The 18,310-nt window shown below is 35.1% G+C and overlaps 1 pseudogene; it reads right to left on the bottom strand.

The window, feature by feature from the left end:
* Positions 1–17,183: 17,183 nt before the first annotated feature.
* LOC122240711 lies at positions 17,184–17,390 on the bottom strand (annotated as a pseudogene).
* Positions 17,391–18,310: the final 920 nt, after the last annotated feature.

Below are 18,310 nucleotides of genomic sequence, written 5' to 3'. Positions count from 1 at the left end.
GTCTATAGTTCTCCTTTTTAGTGGTATCTCTGTCTGGTTTTGGAATCAAGATAATGCTGGCTTCATGCTGGCTTCATAGAGTTTGGAAGTTTTCCTTCCATTTCTATTTATTGGAACACCTTCAAGAGAATAGGTGTTAACTCTTCCTTAAATGTTTGTTAGAATTCCCCTGGAAAGCCATCTGACCCTGGACTCTTGTTTTCTGGCAGATTTTTGATTACTAATTCGATTTCCTTACTGGGTATGGGTCTGTTCAAATTTTCTATTTCTTCCTGTTTCAGTTTTGGTAGTGTATGTTTCTAGGAATTTGTCCATTTCTTCCATATTGTCCATTTTATTGGGTTATAATTGCTCATAATATTCTCTTATTATTGTTTGTATTTTGGCTGTGTTGGTTGTGATCTCTCCTCTTTCATTCTTGATTTTGTTTATTTGGGTCTTTTCCTTTTTCTTTTTGGTCAAACTGAGTAGTGGTTTATCAGTTTTGTTAATTCTTTCAAAGAACAAGCTTCTGGTTTCATTATTCTGTTCTACTGGTTTTTGTTTTGTTTTGTTTCCATAGCATTGATTTCTGCTCTAATCTTTATTATTTCCTGTCTTCTGCTGGTATTGGGTTTTATTTGCTGTTCTTTTTCCAGCTCCTTAAGACTTAAGGTTAGGTTGTGTATCTGAGACCTTTCTTCCTTCTTTAGGAAGGCCTAGATTGCTATATACTTTCCTCTTATGAATGCCTTTCCTTTGTCCCAGAGGTTTTGGGTTGTGGTGTTATCATTTTCATTGACTTCCATATACTTTTTAATTTCCTCTTTAACTTCTTGGTTAGCCCATTCATTTTTTAGTAGGATGTTCTTCAGTTTCCAGGTATTTGTTACCTTTTCAAATTTTTTCTTGTGGTTGATTTTGAGTTTCATAATGTTGTGGTCTGAAAATATGTTCGGTATGATCTTGATCTTTTTGTATTTGTTGAGGGCTGATTTGTGTCCTAGTATATGGTCTATTCTGGAGAACATTCCATGTGCGCTGGAGAAGAATGTATATTCTGTTGCTTTAGCATGAAATGTTCTGAATATATCTGTTAAGTCCATCTGGTCCAGTGTGTCATTCAAAGCCATTGTTTCCTTGTTGATTTTTTGATTAGATGATGTGTCCATTGCTGAGTGGGGTGTTGAAGTCTCCTACTATTATGGTAATACTATCGATGAGTTTCTTTATATTTGTGATTATTTGATTTATATATTTGGGTTTTGCCACATTTGATGCAAAAATGTTTACAATTATGATATAATGCCCTTTTTCATCACTGGTACAGTCTTTATTTTAAATTCTAGATTGTCTAAGTATGGCTACTCCGGCTTTCTTTTCTTGACTATTAGCATGATAGATTGTTCTCCATCCCCTTATATTTAATATGAAGGTGTCTTTAGGTCTTAAGTGGGTCTCTTGTAAACAGCATATAGATGTGTCTTGTTTTCTTATCCATTCTGTTACCCTATGTCCTTTGATTGGAGCATTGAGTCCATTGACATTTAGAGTGAGTACTGAAAGATATGAATTTATTGTCATGATGCTTGTACAGTTGGAGTTTCTGGTGGTGTTGTCTCGTCCTTTCTAGTCTTTGTTGCTTTTGGTATATATATTCATCTTTTCTCCCCTCAGACAGTCCTCTTTAAAATTTCTTGCAGGGCTGGGTTAGTGGTCACAAACACTTTGAATTTTTGTTTGTCTGGGAAACTTTTAATCTCTCCTTCTATTTTGAATGACGGTCTTGCTGTATAAAGAATTTTTGGCTGTATATTTTTCTGATTCAGCACATTGAATATATCCTGCCACTCCCTTCTGGCCTGCCAAGTTTCTGTGGATAGGTCTTCTGCAAGCCTCATCTGTCTTCCCTTGTAGGTTAGGAATGTTTTTCCCTTGCTGCTTTCATGATTCTCTCCTTGCCTGAATATTTTGTGAATTTGACTATGATATGCCTTGTTGATGGTCTGTTTTTATTGAATCTAATGGGGGTTCTCTGTGCTTCCTGGATTTTGATGTCTGTGTCTTTCCCCAAGTTAGGAAAGTTTTCTGCTATTTCTCTCTCTTCCTCTTCTGGGACTCCTATGATTCTGATGTTGTTCCTTTTTAATGTGTCACTGACTTCTCTAATTCTTAAATCGTGCTCTATTGCCTTCATCTCATTTTTTCTGCTTCATTATTCTCTATAAGTTTGTCCTCTATATCACTGATTCTCTGTTCTGCCTCATCCATCCTTGCCACCGCAGCATCCTTCCATGATTGCAACTCAGTTATAGCATTTTTAATTTCATTCTGACTAGTTTTTACTTCTTTTATCTCTGCAGAACGGGATTCAAATCTATTTTCTACTCCAGCTCATATTCTTATTATTGTGATTTTAAATTATGGTTCAGACATCTTGCTTGTATCTGTGTTGGTTAAATCCCTGGCTGTCATTTCTTCGTGCTCTTTCTTTTGGGGTGAATTTCTTCGTTTTGTCATTTTGAAGGGAGAAAAGGAATTAATGAGGTAGACATATTAAAGTTAAAAAAATATTAAAATTAAAAAATTAAAAAAACACACACACAAAAATCAAATAAATGATGCTAGACCCTAGGTGTATTTTGGTCTGGGTGTTGAAAGTGGTTTGACAGATTAGAGAAAAGAAAATGTGGAATAAAAGAAAAAAAAAGGCAATTGTTTGAGAATTTGAAAAAAATGAATACACTAATGTAGACTAAAATGAGATGATGGGAGTAAAACAGAATTTGAGGAAATATACACAAAAGTAAAGAGTATAGTAGAAATAAGCTAAAGAAACATATTTTTAATAAAAATTGAAAATAACAATTAATTTTTCCCCTTTGGTATTCAAGAACAAGAAAAAAACGAAAAAGACAAGGAAAAAATAAAAGGAAATCATTTGGAAATTTGAAAAAGTGAAAACACTAGTAGACTCAAATAAAATGATGGAAGAAAAATCGAATTTGAAAATATAGTAAAAAATTAAAATATATAGTGAAAATTAAAAAAATATAGTAAAAATATAGTAAAAAATTTAAAAATATAGTAAAAAGAAAATTAAAAAAATATAGTAAAAATTAAAGAAAATATATTAATGGAAATTGAAAGTAAAAATGAAGTTTTACTCTTTCTGCATTCATGAAAAAGAAAAGAAACGGAAAAGAGAAAAAAGAAAAAGAAAAAAAAGGAAATCATTTGAAAATTTGAAAATTTGGAAAAGTGAATACACTGAAGCGGACTAAAATAAAATGATGGAAGTAAAATGAAGTTTGAAAAAAATTACACAAACATAAAAAATATAGTGAAAAAATCACAGAAAATTATTTTTAATAGAAGTTGCAAATAAAAATGAATTTTTTCTCTTTCTGTATTCAAGAAAAAGAAAGTGAAAAAGAGAAAAGAAAGAAAAAAAATTGGGTAGACCTGTTAACAAATGGAAATAGGACTGAAATTATTGCGTTTTCCCCTAGAAGTCAGACTATGAAGGACTTTATAGTCCATAAATTAAGTAGGTGGTGAGACTTGTGTTCTTGAAGAGCGAGGTTGTCCCACTTGGGCGGGGCTCAGTGTAACGGCTCCGTTCTCCACTAGATGGTGCTGCTAGCCTACTGGGTTGGAGTGTTTGGAGCTCCTAGGTGAATATGCACATGTGCGGTGAAAATGGCATCACCCAGCTACCGAGTCTCTAGTATGAGAACTCTGTTCTTCCCAATCAGCAATCGTGCACCTGTTATGTCTTTAGCTTTCATCCAATCCCTGCTTCTTCACTGTCTGTGACCAAGCCCCAGGCAGTACCTCTCTCCCGAGTTTTGTCTCACATACGGCTGTTTTCCCTGGCTCCTTACTTCGGGAGGACTGCGGCTTTGACCCGTTCTGCCCCTCTGCAGGAGGTTCTCACAGAGCAATGGCCGAATGAGCAATGGCTGAATGTCAGCTGCACCCAGGAACGCTTGCTGGACCCTGCTGCTGCCAGTGCCCCAGGACTACGGCCAGGTGCCAGCCCGCCTCAGAAAAAGTTGGTGAGATAGTGTAGCAGCAGCATTTCAGGGGTTATGGAAAATCACAACACATATCTGGCACCAGGCTTCACCCTTAATGACCTTGTTCCAGCACCACCGAATGTCGCTGTTTTCTGGGGTCTGCTGGGACCAGGTGGCTTCAACAGTCTCTACCAAATGTCCTTCCAGCAGTGGAACTGCTTTTCCCCGTGTGGCCTGAAAACCTCCCGGCTCCCACTCTGTTCCTGGAGATTTGCCCTTCCCACCAGAGTGCCTCCAGGTATTGAGCTGCGGAGTTGCAGACTTTGTGCTCCCCCTTTTTACAGTCTTAATGGAATTTAAACCCTCTCCTTTCTCCTTTCTCCATTTTTAGTTTAGTCCCTGTGGCTGTTTCCAATTTTCTACTTTCTCTCCAGCTGCTTTTGGGGAGGGGTGCTTTTCCCGTATTCTTCCCCCCACCCCTGTCTCTGTCCTTTCTCACCCACAAAAGCATCTCCCTTCCCATGGCTTCTCGCTCCCCAATTTTACCTCTCCTCGCTGAGTACCTGCTGAATTCTGTGGTTCAGGTTGTGCAGATTGTTGTCTTAATCCTCCAATCAGTTTTCTAGGTGTGCAGGATGGTTTAGTGTTCGTCTGGCTGTATTTCATGGATGCAAGACACACAAATAACTTCCATGCTGTTCCACCATCTTGGCTCCTCCAGTGTCAATTAATTTTTATACACACACACACACACACACACACACACACACAAACACAAACACAATTATATTCCAGTTGAATAACTTTGGCACTTTTGTCAGGTCAATTAAGCAAAGAAGTGTGGATTTATCTGAGCTATTGTGTTCCATTCATCCAACCTTATTCTAATACGACAATGTTGCTTTAATATAAGTCTTGAAATTAGAAATATTAGTTTTCTATAATTTTTCTTCTTTTTCAAGATTTTTTTCTTGGTCTTTTGCCTTTGCATATAGACTTTAAATCAGCTTTTCAATTTACTAAGGAAAAAAAATCTGCTAATATTTTGATTGGAATTGCATTGAATCCAGAAAAACTAGAGGAAAATTATAATCTTAATACTAGTGAATTTTCCATTTAATGAATTCAGTGTATCCCTTGATTGAGGCTTTCATAGAAATGTCTTTGTGATATTTTTTAGTTTTAAGCATGCAGGTCTGTACCACTTTCTTTTCTTTTTTTTTAATTTAGTTTTTTTATTGAGGTAAAATAAGTATCTAACATTATATTATTTTCAGGTACACAATGCAATAATTTGATTCTTGTACATATTAAATTATGATCCCATAAGTTTAGATGCTGTCACCATATAATTGATCTCACCTATTTCTCCAATCCTTACTCCTTTTACCTCTGATAAACCCCTCTAATAATGACCAATCTGTTATGTGTATTTATGTGTGTGTGTGTGTGTGTGTTTGAATCCTCATATAAGTGAAATGATATATTTTTCCTTGTCTGAGTTATTTCACTTGACATAATGCCTTCAAGGTCCAATCAGGTGGTTGCAAATGGCAAGATTTCCTTTTTTGGTGGCTAAGTAGTATTCCATTGTATGTGTGTATGTATGTATGTATGTGTGTGTGTATATATATAAATATATGTGTGTATATACATATATACACCCCATATATTCTCTATCCATTGATCTATCAATGAATACTTAGGTTGTTTCCATATTTTGACTATTGCAAATAATGCTGCAATGAACATAGGTGTGCATATATATTTGAATTAGTGTTTTATTTTCTTTGGATAAAGAGCCAGAAGTGGGATAGATGGATCATATGGTAGTTCTTTTTTTAATTTTTTGAGGAACTTCCATAATGTTTTCTATGCTGGCTTTACCAATTTACATTTTTACCAACAGTGTGCAAGAGTTCCCTTTTCTCCGTATCCACCCCAATACTTATTATTTCTTGTCTTTGTGATAATAGCCTTACCTGTGGGAGGTGATATCTCACTGTGGTTTTGATTTGCATTTCCCTGATAATTAGTGACTATGAGCATCTTTTATGTGTCTGTTGGTCATCTGTATGTCTTCTTTGGAAAAAAATTTTTTTAGGTCCTCTGCCCATTTTTAAATATTATTGTTTCATTTCTGTTGTTGAGTTTTTTGAGTTCCTTATATATTTTAGCTATTAACCCTTTATCAGATACATGGTTTGCAAACATTTTCTCCCATTCAGTAGGTTGTCTGTTCACATAACTGATGATTTCCTTCACTGTGGAGAATCTTCTTAGTTTAACATAGTCCTATGTGTTTATTTTTCCTTTTGTTGCCATTGCAAGGCAACAAGTAAGGTCTAAAAATTCAACATCAAGGCCTCTATCAAGGAGATTACTACATATGTTTTACTAAGAGTTTTATATATTCAGGTCTTAAATTCAAGTCTTTAATTCATTTTGCATTAATTTTTGTGAATGGCATAAAATAGTGGTCTAGTTTCATTCTTTTGTATGTGGCTGTCCAGATTTCCCAATGCCATTTAATTGAAGAGACTGTCCTTTCTCCACTGTATAATTTTGGCTCCATTAAATTAATTGACTATATATGTGTGGCTCTCTATTTATTCTTGGGCTTTCTATTCTGTTCCATTGATATATGCATCTATTTTTATGCCAGTACTACACTGTTTTAATTACTATAGATTTGTAGTATTGCTTGAGATCAGAAGGTATAATGCCTCCAGGTTTGTTTTTCTGTCTTAAGATTGTTTTGGCTATTCAGTGTCTTTTGTGGTTCCATCCAAATTAGAAGTATTTGTTTTAGTTTTGTGAAAGATACAGTAGGAATTTCAATAAGGATTGCATTGACTGTGTAGATTGCTTTGGGTAGTATGGACATTTTAATAATATCAATTCTTCCAGGGGCACCTGGGTGGCTCAGTTGGTTAAGCGTCTGAGTCTTGATTTAGGCGCAAGTCATGATCTCATGGTCTTGAGATTGAGCCTACATTGGGCTCTGTGCTGACAGTCGGGAGCCTGCTTCACATTCTCTCTCTCCCTTTCTCTCCGCCTCTCCCCCACTTGCACACTCTCTCTCTTTTTCTATCAAAACAAATAAATAATTATGTATATGAATAAAATGTCAATTATTCCAATCCACAAACACAGGGTATCTTTCCATGTATTTGTATCTTCTTCAATTTCTTTCATCAACATCTTCTAGATTTTATTGTTTAGGTCTTTCACCTCCTTGGTTAAATTTATTCCAAGTATTTTATTCTTTTCACTGCAATTATAAATGGGATTGTTTTCTTAATTTCTCTTTCTGCTAGTTCATTATTATGGTATAGAAATGCAATATATTTCTCTATGTCAATTTTATATCCTTCATCTTTACTGAACTCATTCTAACAATTTTTAGTGGAGTTTTTAGGATTTTCTAATATATAGTATTGTGTCATCTGCAAGTAGAGACAATTTTACTTTTTCCTTTTCAACGCTGATATCTTTTATTTATTTATTTATTTTTTCCATTTGCTGTGACTATGACTTCCAATACAAATGCAAAAATGGCACTTGGCAGTGCCCCCATCCCCCAAAGTCCCACTAGTCCATGCCCCTCCAGCAGATGCTTTAAGATTTAGCCAATGAATCTTCTTCATATATAATCCCATAATTCTCAAACTGCTGGGTGAATGACTCTGCACATGAACCCCATAAAAGGAATATGTCATATTCCTACAGTTCCCCCAGATCTTCTGTACATAAGCCCCACTGGTTTCCAAAGCCAGGGTCTTTTGGGGTCTTGTCTCTCTGGTGCAGATCCCTAGGGTTAGGGTGGCTAATGTGGGATGCAAACCCCTCACTCTTCAGGGAGAGTTTTGAGACCCATGAGGTTCTTCCTTATTGAGGATTACTGTTTATAGGGGCGGTAAGTATTTTGATGAGACCACATCTCTGCCTCTCCTACCTATCTGGATTTGGCCATTTTATCCCTTGTTGTGGATGGAGCTGTTCAGCTAGTTTTTATTATTTTTAAATGGCTATTATTCCATATATAGTAGATTTGGCATATCTGTGGAAGAAGGTCAGTTCAGGTCTCTCTATATGCTGCTATCTAGGACTATCATGACTTCCAGTCCTGAACATTTTATTAAGTTTATTTCTAAGCATTTCATTTTTTATTCTAAGTGGGTTCATTGTTTGCTTATTTTCTTTTCTAAAATTTCATTTCTATTATTTGGAAAAAATAATTTTTTTTTAATTTTTAAAAAAATTTTTTTTTTAACGTTTATTTATTTTTGAGACAGGGAGAGACAGAGCATGAACGGGGGAGGGTCAGAGAGAGAGGGAGACACAGAATCTGAAACAGGCTCCAGGCTCTGAGCTGTCAGCACAGAGCCCGACGCGGGGCTCGAACCCACGGAGTAGGAGCTCGTGACCTGAGCCGAAGTCGGACGCTTAACCAGCTGAGCCACCCAGGCGCCCCTGGAAAAAAATAATTTTTGTATATTAATGTATAACCTTATGAACTTTTTAAATTTACTTATTAGTTCCTATAGACATTTTAAAATAAGATTCTCTTCCATCCATAAGTATTTCCTACTTATGGAAAGACCTAATTGATGCCACTAAGTAGTAAGAGGCAGCATAATATACAGATAGCCTCCGCGTGCAGACGTGGCCACGTTGAATGAAGCTTTGTTTCTTAAGTGTTCTATAAACATTGGCCTTTGTTTTCTAGTCTGTTAAATGTACGTAGGTATTTTCCTATTCAAGATACTAGTATAGAGTTAGTCAAAAGGGTGTTGTTGTTCCTACTATTATTAAGTCTAAAGTGTCCTTTCACCCAAGACATTTGCATTTTTTTATTAAAATTTTTTTCCATGTTTATTTATTTTTGAGAGACAGAGAGTGACAGAGTGTGAGTGGTGGAGGGGTAGAGAGAGAGGGAGACAGAATCTGAAGCAGGTTCTGGGTGCAGAACTGTCAGCACAGCTGACAGGAACCCTGAGATCCTGACCTGAGCTGAGGTCTGATGCTTAACTGACTGAGTGACCCAGGTGCCCCAACACATTTGCATTTTAACTATGATTTTCAATGGCTTAACTCAAATGAATTATCATATTAAGCACCATGATTGTTCATTTGGTACCTTACTTTCAGTCATAAATCTCCTCCCCTCTCCAATATTAAAATTTAAATATTACTGATTTTCCTAGATATGAGACAACACTTACTGTCACACAGAGAGTAAACATTGGCAGCTAAGCTTATTGTCAGCTTCATAGAGAATTGATAACTGTACAATTACAATAAAGTGATAAAAATGAAATATTGCTTTGTCTAAAAATACAAGATTAATTTAATTCAGGGAGTTTTAAATTTTTTAAGAACTGTTCAATCTCTGCTGGCCTATGATACACACATACCTACTCCTTAGGGAGGAGTAGTGCTGAGAAGCTATAAAAAGTCTAATATCTGAAAGGTTAAATTAGATTTGGGAAAGCTACAGGATTCTCAAGTGTTTAAATGATGTAATTATTGTAGAAACAAACTTGATTGTACCTGATAACATAGAGGATTCTTTATATGATGTTTCTGCCATTGGAGATATTATATCACCATAAAAATTCTTTTGCAAACCCATCCAAATATATTACGTTAGAAAATATTTAGTAGTTGTTTAATTTAACTCATAAAAAAACCCATAAATAAGTATCAGCTTCCTTGTTGAGGATAAAACACCATGACCAATAATAGCATTTAATGCTTTATGAAATGTAACCCTATGAAAAATGCAGTGTAATTACATTTAGCGACATTCTGCAATTTAATTAGGGTTAATTAAATTGAACTATTGGCAATTTTTGCTTATTTGCATTATTTTTTTAAAAATACTGTGATTTAAAGGTTAATTGCAGTATTTATAAGACAATAAAATTGCTTCTCCATCAACTTTTTTTTCATATAAATACAGATGGATAATTTTGCCACTCTGTAAATAAATTTGTAGTTTTATTATTTAATATTATGAGTTGAACACAACTAAAACAAATGTGCAACTTAAACTATGAATATAAAAATTTATTATAAACTAATGACTACCAGGTTGGTGCTTTTGGTTTTTAATTCAGAAGGATGATTCAGGAGGATGGTCTTCTGTGCTTAAGGAGCCTTCTTTTGGGGTTGTCTTTTTGGTGTCACTCATGAGAATATTTCACTTGTGCCTGTTTTTATTCATACCAGTGCTTCTGGTATATTCTCCAACTTGTTGATTTGTTTTATAACTCTTTATATCACTTTCAAAGATCTCAACCTAAACCCTCAAACTTCATCAAGCTGAGTCACTACTGTTTTAATTGCCTTGAGTTTTGCCGCTTCTCTAGTAGGAACCCTTATTTTTCACAACCTGTCAGTTGTATTACTTCCATCTGTCACGAGCATTTCATCACCTCTGAGCAGCACGACCTGCCCTTTGTTAAATCATCTGTTTTTTCAAAACTTCAGTAAATAGTGAACCATTCCAATTACCAGTATGGCATAAGGGGGAGAATTGCAGACTACCTCAGGATGTCTGAGTTTGAATTGTAGGTCTACCATTTAGCATCTATATGACATTGGGAGGTATACTTAACAACTCTAATCCTCAATATCTTTACCTGTAAAATGGGAGTAGTAGTAATACTGTTTAAAGATGCAGTGAGATAATGTAACTAGACCATGCTTTAATTCATGTTAGTTTATATTTGTATTATTGGCTTTGGTCTTCTATACTTAGTTTCTCAATCAATTTTTCATGTCTATTATTGTTACCATCAACCTGACAAAAACATGCCAATAATTGAAAACAACCATAGTGATGTGACACCTCAAAATCTACCCTAGATAAATGTATTCATTGGAAGGGGAGAAAATGTTTCTTTGGCCTGAAAGGCAGGTTAGATAGTAATGAAATTGATTATCAGTTATAAAGATGTATTTGCTTCTTTGCTTTCTCTATATCCTCCCCCCAAGGATGTGGCCCCTTGATCCCATGCAGCACCAACTCAGGAAAGTTCTCAGTTATGGATATAAGTACACATGATCAGAGGATTCAAAGGAATGAAAATCAGGTACACTGGCACTCAGTTATTCTATTTGGGCAGTCTCTGGCTAGACAGGAGAGTACATCATTCCAGAGAATGTAGTTTAAGGAAATGCGTAAGGCCTTTGGGAATAGAAAATCTATGTCTTAATTATGATTGGTCTTTTTATTTTTTAATATAAATCAGATTCTACATGTTTATTATTTTTCTGCAAGGACAGTCATAACATTTCATAATTCAAGCTCATATTTTTCATTTTTAGCCTATAGTCACGTGCCACAGAGTAGAAAATTTAATATTGAAACACACTGAGCTAAGTGTTACAATTCATTTTTCAATAATAATAAGACAAAATCTCATATTCTCTGTCCTGGGGTTTTGTTTTATAGTACTTATAAATTAGAGTGTTTTGGATATTCATTGGGAAGACTTGTACTGTGAAAAGATAATCTTTTCATTTCATATCATCTTTTACTGATGTACTTAAAATTTCTAACATCATGATTTGATCTTTTCAAATTTATTTCAGTCACTATTCTTTCACTCTATACTTTCCAGATATGAAAATACTATTGAAATAATCGTAAACATGTGAAAGATACAAAAATGATTCTTTTTAAAACCACTTTCATTAAAATGTTCTAATGAAATCCATCCTTCTCATTTAATAACTTTAATATAAAACTGAAATAAGTTGTATCTGCTTAATATTTTCACTAATACTAAATACATTTAGTATTAATACTAAATACATTTTACATTTTACTAAATACACACGCTAGATGTGAACAAATTAACAGTGAAAAGCAAACATTTGACAGTATTTGAAATATAATATGTCTCTTTTTAAAAATCCATTTCTCATTTGAGAAGACATTATTATGATTTAGAATTTTCTCAGTGGCTTATGCACCTAAATATTTATCCTAATAACATTGTATTTTTTTAATTTTTTAAATGTTTATTCATTTTTGAGAGATGGAGAGAGACACAGCGTGAGTGTGGGAGGGGCAGAGAGAGAGGGAGACACAGAAACCAAAGCAGGCCCAGGCTCTGAGCTGTCAGCACACAGCCCGATGCGGGCTTGAACTCACAGACTGCGAGATCATGACCTGAGCCGAAGTCAGATGCTCAACTGACTGAGCCACCCAGGCACCCCACATTGTATTTTAAATTATAGATTTTAAAGCAGATAATAATCTGTACAAGGAAAAGAGACACAAAATATTTATTTCATGGGTACATAAGTATGTATGTACTTAGACTAATTGATAACACAAGTGGGTAAAAATATGAAATTGTTTTGCAACTCGTGTTTTAAATAATGCAAATGTAGAAAATTATGACCTTCCCTTCTAATGTACCATAGATATTTTAGTGCAGCTTCCAATTTTAAAATAGCATGAAGTGATTAATATTCATCAAAAGGAAGTGGGAAGAGAAGCATCATTTTATTTTCAATTAATAGAAAACATGGCATTGTCTATTTTTAGTCTCCTAGCTATTTATCCATTCCCTACGGAAGTGAATGGGCTTCCACACTCCTTGTCTGCTTTTTTGCTAAAAGTGCTTGCCTGGGCTGCCAAGCTCACCACGCAGTTTCTATCTGGCATTGAAGCGCTATCTTTTTCAGCCATGCAAGTCTGTGTTTTGTGATAAAGTGCCGTTATGGGCAGCCTTGCTGACTCTACTCTGCTTCAGAAAGAACTCGTGTGCACTACAGGATTCCATTTGAAAACTCTCTCTTCTGATGCTTGACTTTCTTCTGAAATTGTACTTGCAATCCTAATGGTTCTCTTTTTAATATTTTGACTCATTTCACTTGTTTAATATGAAATAGATATTTAATTCTACATAGAACAGCGAGGAGGTTTCTGACTGCTACAGAAAGTAAATTTTATAAGAGATAAACTACAATTTATAACTTGATTTTACCCAGCATGTATCACTTTAAATGCACAGATGGAGAGTTTTCAGGCCACTAGGGGGGTAATCTGACTTGAGATATGTTGGTCTATTCACTTCACATTCCACAAGATCCACCATGATTATTTCAGTCCATGTGATGGCATAGTGGCTGTATCACTGTCAATTTTTTCAGCATGAGAAAAGAAAGCATTGGTTGTATTACCAGCCATTTATTTAATGTGTGTATAGGCATCATCTTGGAACATCCATTTCTGATGTTTTATAGGCATTTGACACGGTCTGCTTCAAACACATAGAAATGAAGGATATATAGTAACTGAGTGTATCTGCTTATAAGTTTAACTAACAAAGCTTTAAATATTTTTTACCTGAATTTATAAATTAGATATATTTAGTTTTTAAGAATCACACAAGCAGGACAGAGAAAACTCACACTATAGTAGGGAAATCTCTCCCAAAACTGCTTAAAGAATTTTCATAAATTCAAACTTATAAATTTGTAAGTTAAATTCCCTTAACAACTCTAACACTGTTAACAGAAAATAAAGTCATCCTAGACATTTTAGCTATAAGTATCAAATATACCATGTTCCCCTAAATATCATATGCACTTTCATTAAAAAAAAAAGACACTGATATTGTAAACTTAATAATGAAGTGTTAGTGATTTAGACTTGGCTCCCTTCATTATATCTTAACTTAATTACCTTTTAACTTACTCTCTAATGGGCATGCTGAGGTTACTTGGTGGAAAATTAAAAATCATTGTACTGTTTGCTATGCCAGGTTTGCTGTAATTATTGGTATATTTGTTTATCATTCACAAACTTGAAATCATTTTATGAGAACTATATGTGTGCCCTGGATTCCTCCCAGGATGCTGATTAGACAGGTGGGACCATTTTTAAAGCTGTCTGATTTGGTTGATGGAATTTCCTACTCCCTTTAATTTACTACCTAATTGAAATCTATTTCTTCCCATGATCTTCTCCTGTTACAATTCAGCACTGCTGCAATTCTAAAATTTTTAAATGCCATCCATTGGGTTTCAAAATTCACTTATCTTTGTCTTCTGAAGCTATAATTCTGACGTTAGGCTAATGACATTTTGGAAACAAAAGAGAGGGAAAATTATGAATAGCAGAAAAGGGGAGAGGTATTTGTTTCTTTTCTCCTCAATTACAGATTATTTTTTCTGTCTTCATGTATTTATTAAATTGGCTTTTAGTTCCTTATTTTATTGGAGAATGGCAAATTTAACATTCCTATTCATGTAGAAATGGCAAATGTCAGCTAGTCATTGATACTTTAGGCAATATCAATGTCTAATTTCAGGTGGGACCCTAAAGTTACAACGTAGACTAGTGTGGAAAGAACTTGGGTTTTAGTGATTAGACATGGGTACTAATCTGACTTTACCAATCATCATCTGTATGATGTTGAACATGTTACTTAATTTTTAATGTCAGTTTCCATATCATTATATCTGGGGTAACTAAACAAACCACACCAATTTATTGTGAAAATAAAATCACATCTCTAAAGTACATTTTCACATGCCTGACACCTAGGTAACACTTATTAAATTATAGTTGCAATTAGTTAATCTATCAAAATAATCTTATATATGCTAGGTGGAGTGGTTCATTACTGATATTAAATGTAGCTTTGAAAATAGATTTTACTTTTAAACTCACTAGGGCAAAGAATTTAATTTAAAATCTGCCATGTTTCATACAGATGTCAAGAGCTGTGAAGGGACTGAGATCTGAGATCTGAGATTTTTGCCCTCTGTGTTAGCTAATAAGTTATCCTGTCGAAAGTTCACCTACATCGATAAAGACAAAAGATGCCTGCATGAGACAAAGGACAGTTTATGACTCACAGCAACAGCAGTGGTCAGCATTATATTGTTTACACTAGTTCTCCAAGCCCTAATTCCCACATGCCACCTGGTGACATGACAAGGTCTGGGTGATGCCTGTACACACTGTGGGTTATGTTAAAGGAGAAAAAAAAAACCTGAGTTTAAAAACCCCAATTTTTTATAAGGAGACTGTGAGCAAATCTACCCAACCTTTGCCCTGGAAAGAGACATTGTAATTATTAATGTGAACAGCAAACCAATATCCCTTCTGTTCTGGAAGACACTCTCTAACTTCCAAAGCTATTTGCTTTATGAACAATCTTGAAAGATAATATAGAACAAAAACTGTTAATGCCCCTGCTCAGAAGACAGAAGTACATGGAGAATTGATCCCCACAGTAGGATAATGGAAACTATGGACCTTCTATTATAAAAATCAGGAGAAAATTTTATGAACATAATTTTAATTCATAGTCATTCAAAGTGCTGAATTCTATCCAAACCATTTGTTGACAGGTGTGGTAGAGGAGATCAGTTACTTGTGAATGTCTTAATAGTGTTTTAGAGAGGGAAAAGAAAAATTGGGATATTTATGAGGTTTTTGGATACAGTTGAAAGCATGTATTTCAATGTGAGGTCTTAATTAGGACTGGTTCATGATATAGTAGTGGACGATGAGTGGACCAGGCAAAGCTAAGGTTTTGAGAAAACAGTTCCGAAGTGAGTGTTATGTATTGAAAGTTAGCAGACGGATGTTCATATTAATGAGTTTTTCAAAAGTGCTTGAAAGGAACAATAATGTTACTTGTATCTTTTATCTTTTTGGATTGGGTTTTCTGGAAGAGCAAGAATAAGTGTAACATTAGTGAAGTCTTGATAATACAGAGATTAAGCAGTGTGATATAGATGATTTTGCTTCTTCAAAGCCAAATGACATTTATCCAAAGCCTGTCATTATTTGTATATGAATCCAGATTTGTGGCATAGAGACATCTACTCACATTTAATAGGTTTTGTATCTTGAAGACAATATGGGGAAAAGGGTAGAAAACAAAATATACCAAAAGGAGAAATTAAAAAAAATGATCATGGTGTGGGAAAATGACCAATTTAAGGTTAAAAAAAAAAAAAAAACAAAACTGTAGAGAGGGCACCTGGGTGGCTCAGTGGGTTAAGTGTCTGACTGCAGCTCAGGTCTTGATCTCACCATTCGCGAGTTTTTTTTTTTTTTTTTTTTTTAACGTTTATTTATTTTTCAGACAGAGAGAGACAGAGCATGAACAGGGGAGGGGCAGAGAGAGAGGGAGACACAGAATCTGAAACAGGCTCCAGGCTCTGAGCCATCAGCACGGAGCCCGACGCGGGGCTCGAACTCAGGAACTGTGAGATCATGACCTGGGCCGAAGTCGGCCGCTTAATCGACCAAGCCACCCAGGCGCCCCTCACCATTCACAAGTTTGAGCCCCACATCCAGGTCTGCGCTGACAGCTCTGAGCCTGGCGCCTGATTTGGATTCTGTGTCTCCCTTTCTGCCCCTCCCCCACTAATGTTCTGTCACTCTCTCTCAAAAATAAATAAACATTAAAATTAAAAAAAGAAATATATTATATATATATGGAGAGAGAGAGAGAGGGGCACTTGGGTGGTTCAGTCAGTTAAGTGTCTGACTTTGGCTCAGGTCATGATCTCATGGTTTGTGGGTTCAAGTCCCGTGTCAGCCGCTGTGCTGACAGCTCAGAGCCTGGAGCTTACTTCAGATTCTGTGTCTCCCCATCTCCATCCCCTCCCCAACTCGTGCTCTCTTTCTCAAAAGTAAATAAACCTTAAAAAATTTTTTTAATATACAGGAAACAAACAGGGAAGAAATGTTTAACACACAGAAGAATTCTAACAGTACACTAGCATCTGCCCTAAGAATGAATATAAGATTAGAGTCACATTATTATAAAAAAGATATCTTCTTTGCATTTAGGACAATAGAGAAAAATGAGTCCAATCAGAATATATGATCTAAGTGTATATACATATTAATCGTATTATAGAAAATACTTGATTGAGCTATATTTTTAAGATGATTAAAATGACTCACAACTTGTAGCCAGCTGAAAGTTTTTCCAGGTGTTCTTATTTGTTCTTTCTTTCTTTTCTGTTTTGGTCTAGATTTGATATTTCCAAAGTCAAAAGTTACATAAGTCCCTGTAGACAAGGGGTGATTTATAAGCAAAGAGGGTCATCAAGATTAGGATGGAGTTCAAAAGAAGCAATAAGAGAGAAACCACTTGAGAAAACAGAAGTCATTTTATGTTCCAATAAGAATTCCCCAAGCCTATCATTCTCAAAGCAGGCTGTCCAGAAAATAAAACCTTTTCTTAAAAATAAACTTTTGAAAAATATTTTTTAGTGCAAATGATAAAGTTAGAGCTTTCTGACCAATGGGCTTCCATTTTCCAGGGATAATTATTAAACTGATTAGGACAGATACCATACTTGATCTTAGCCAAAAGACCGAGAAGCGATTACAGACAATTATTAAAATATGAGAAAATGAGGCAGTAATACTAGAGGTAAATTTAAAACGTTTAGTTCTTCCTAAACAGAGAATTGACATCTGTTCAGACAGTTTGGTGGGCTGCTTTTTTTTTTTTTATTACATTCTGGTTTATATTTCAGTTTCTCTCTAGAAAGATTTGCTCTGATGCATTAATAGGAAACCTATTATTAAAATTCACCAAAGATGCATACTCCAAATTCACCTGTATCCATAGTAAAGATGACATTTCACCTCCATCATTCTGCCTTTTTTGTTCATCGAACTTATTTGATACGGAAAAATAATGCAATAACATATATTGAAGGAGGACACAGGAGAAGAAAGAGCAAACTGGAATGACTCCTTCGGAGGGAGCTGAGATTTGCTGCAAAATTGGCATGTGGCCCCTTAACGCAGCAGATTGAGAGCCAGTAGCCATTGAGGAACAACCATTTAAGTATCGTGACAGCTGTATTCAGCCGTCAAAGAAAAGTTGGACAGACTTCATGGCGGATGACTGGACAGATCAATGTAAAAACTTGAAACATTACATTTGAGTTTCAAGGTAAATACTTTTCCTAGGTAGAGACACTGGTATTTCCTGTGTTTTCATGAAAAATGCCTGATAAATTAATACAATTTGCTTCTAAGGGAAGACGCAGACAGGATGACATATTAAATGTTCTTTAGCTCAAGGTCTACTCAGAAAACAGGCTCAACTCAAACTCAACTCAAAGCTTGTGTGAGGCTAGTTTATTATTATTATTATTATTATTATTACTATTACTATTATTTTTAGTTTATTTTTTGAGAGAGAGAAAGAAAGCAGGGGAGGGGCAGAGAGATAGAGAAAGAGAATCCCAAATAGGCTCCGCACTGTCAGCATAGAGCCCAATGTGGGCTCGAA

This window comes from Panthera tigris, chromosome B4, assembly GCF_018350195.1.
Source record: "Panthera tigris isolate Pti1 chromosome B4, P.tigris_Pti1_mat1.1, whole genome shotgun sequence".
Taxonomy (NCBI): domain Eukaryota; kingdom Metazoa; phylum Chordata; class Mammalia; order Carnivora; family Felidae; genus Panthera; species Panthera tigris.
Note: the sequence above shows the minus strand (reverse complement) of the source record. Positions and strands in the feature narration are given on the sequence as shown.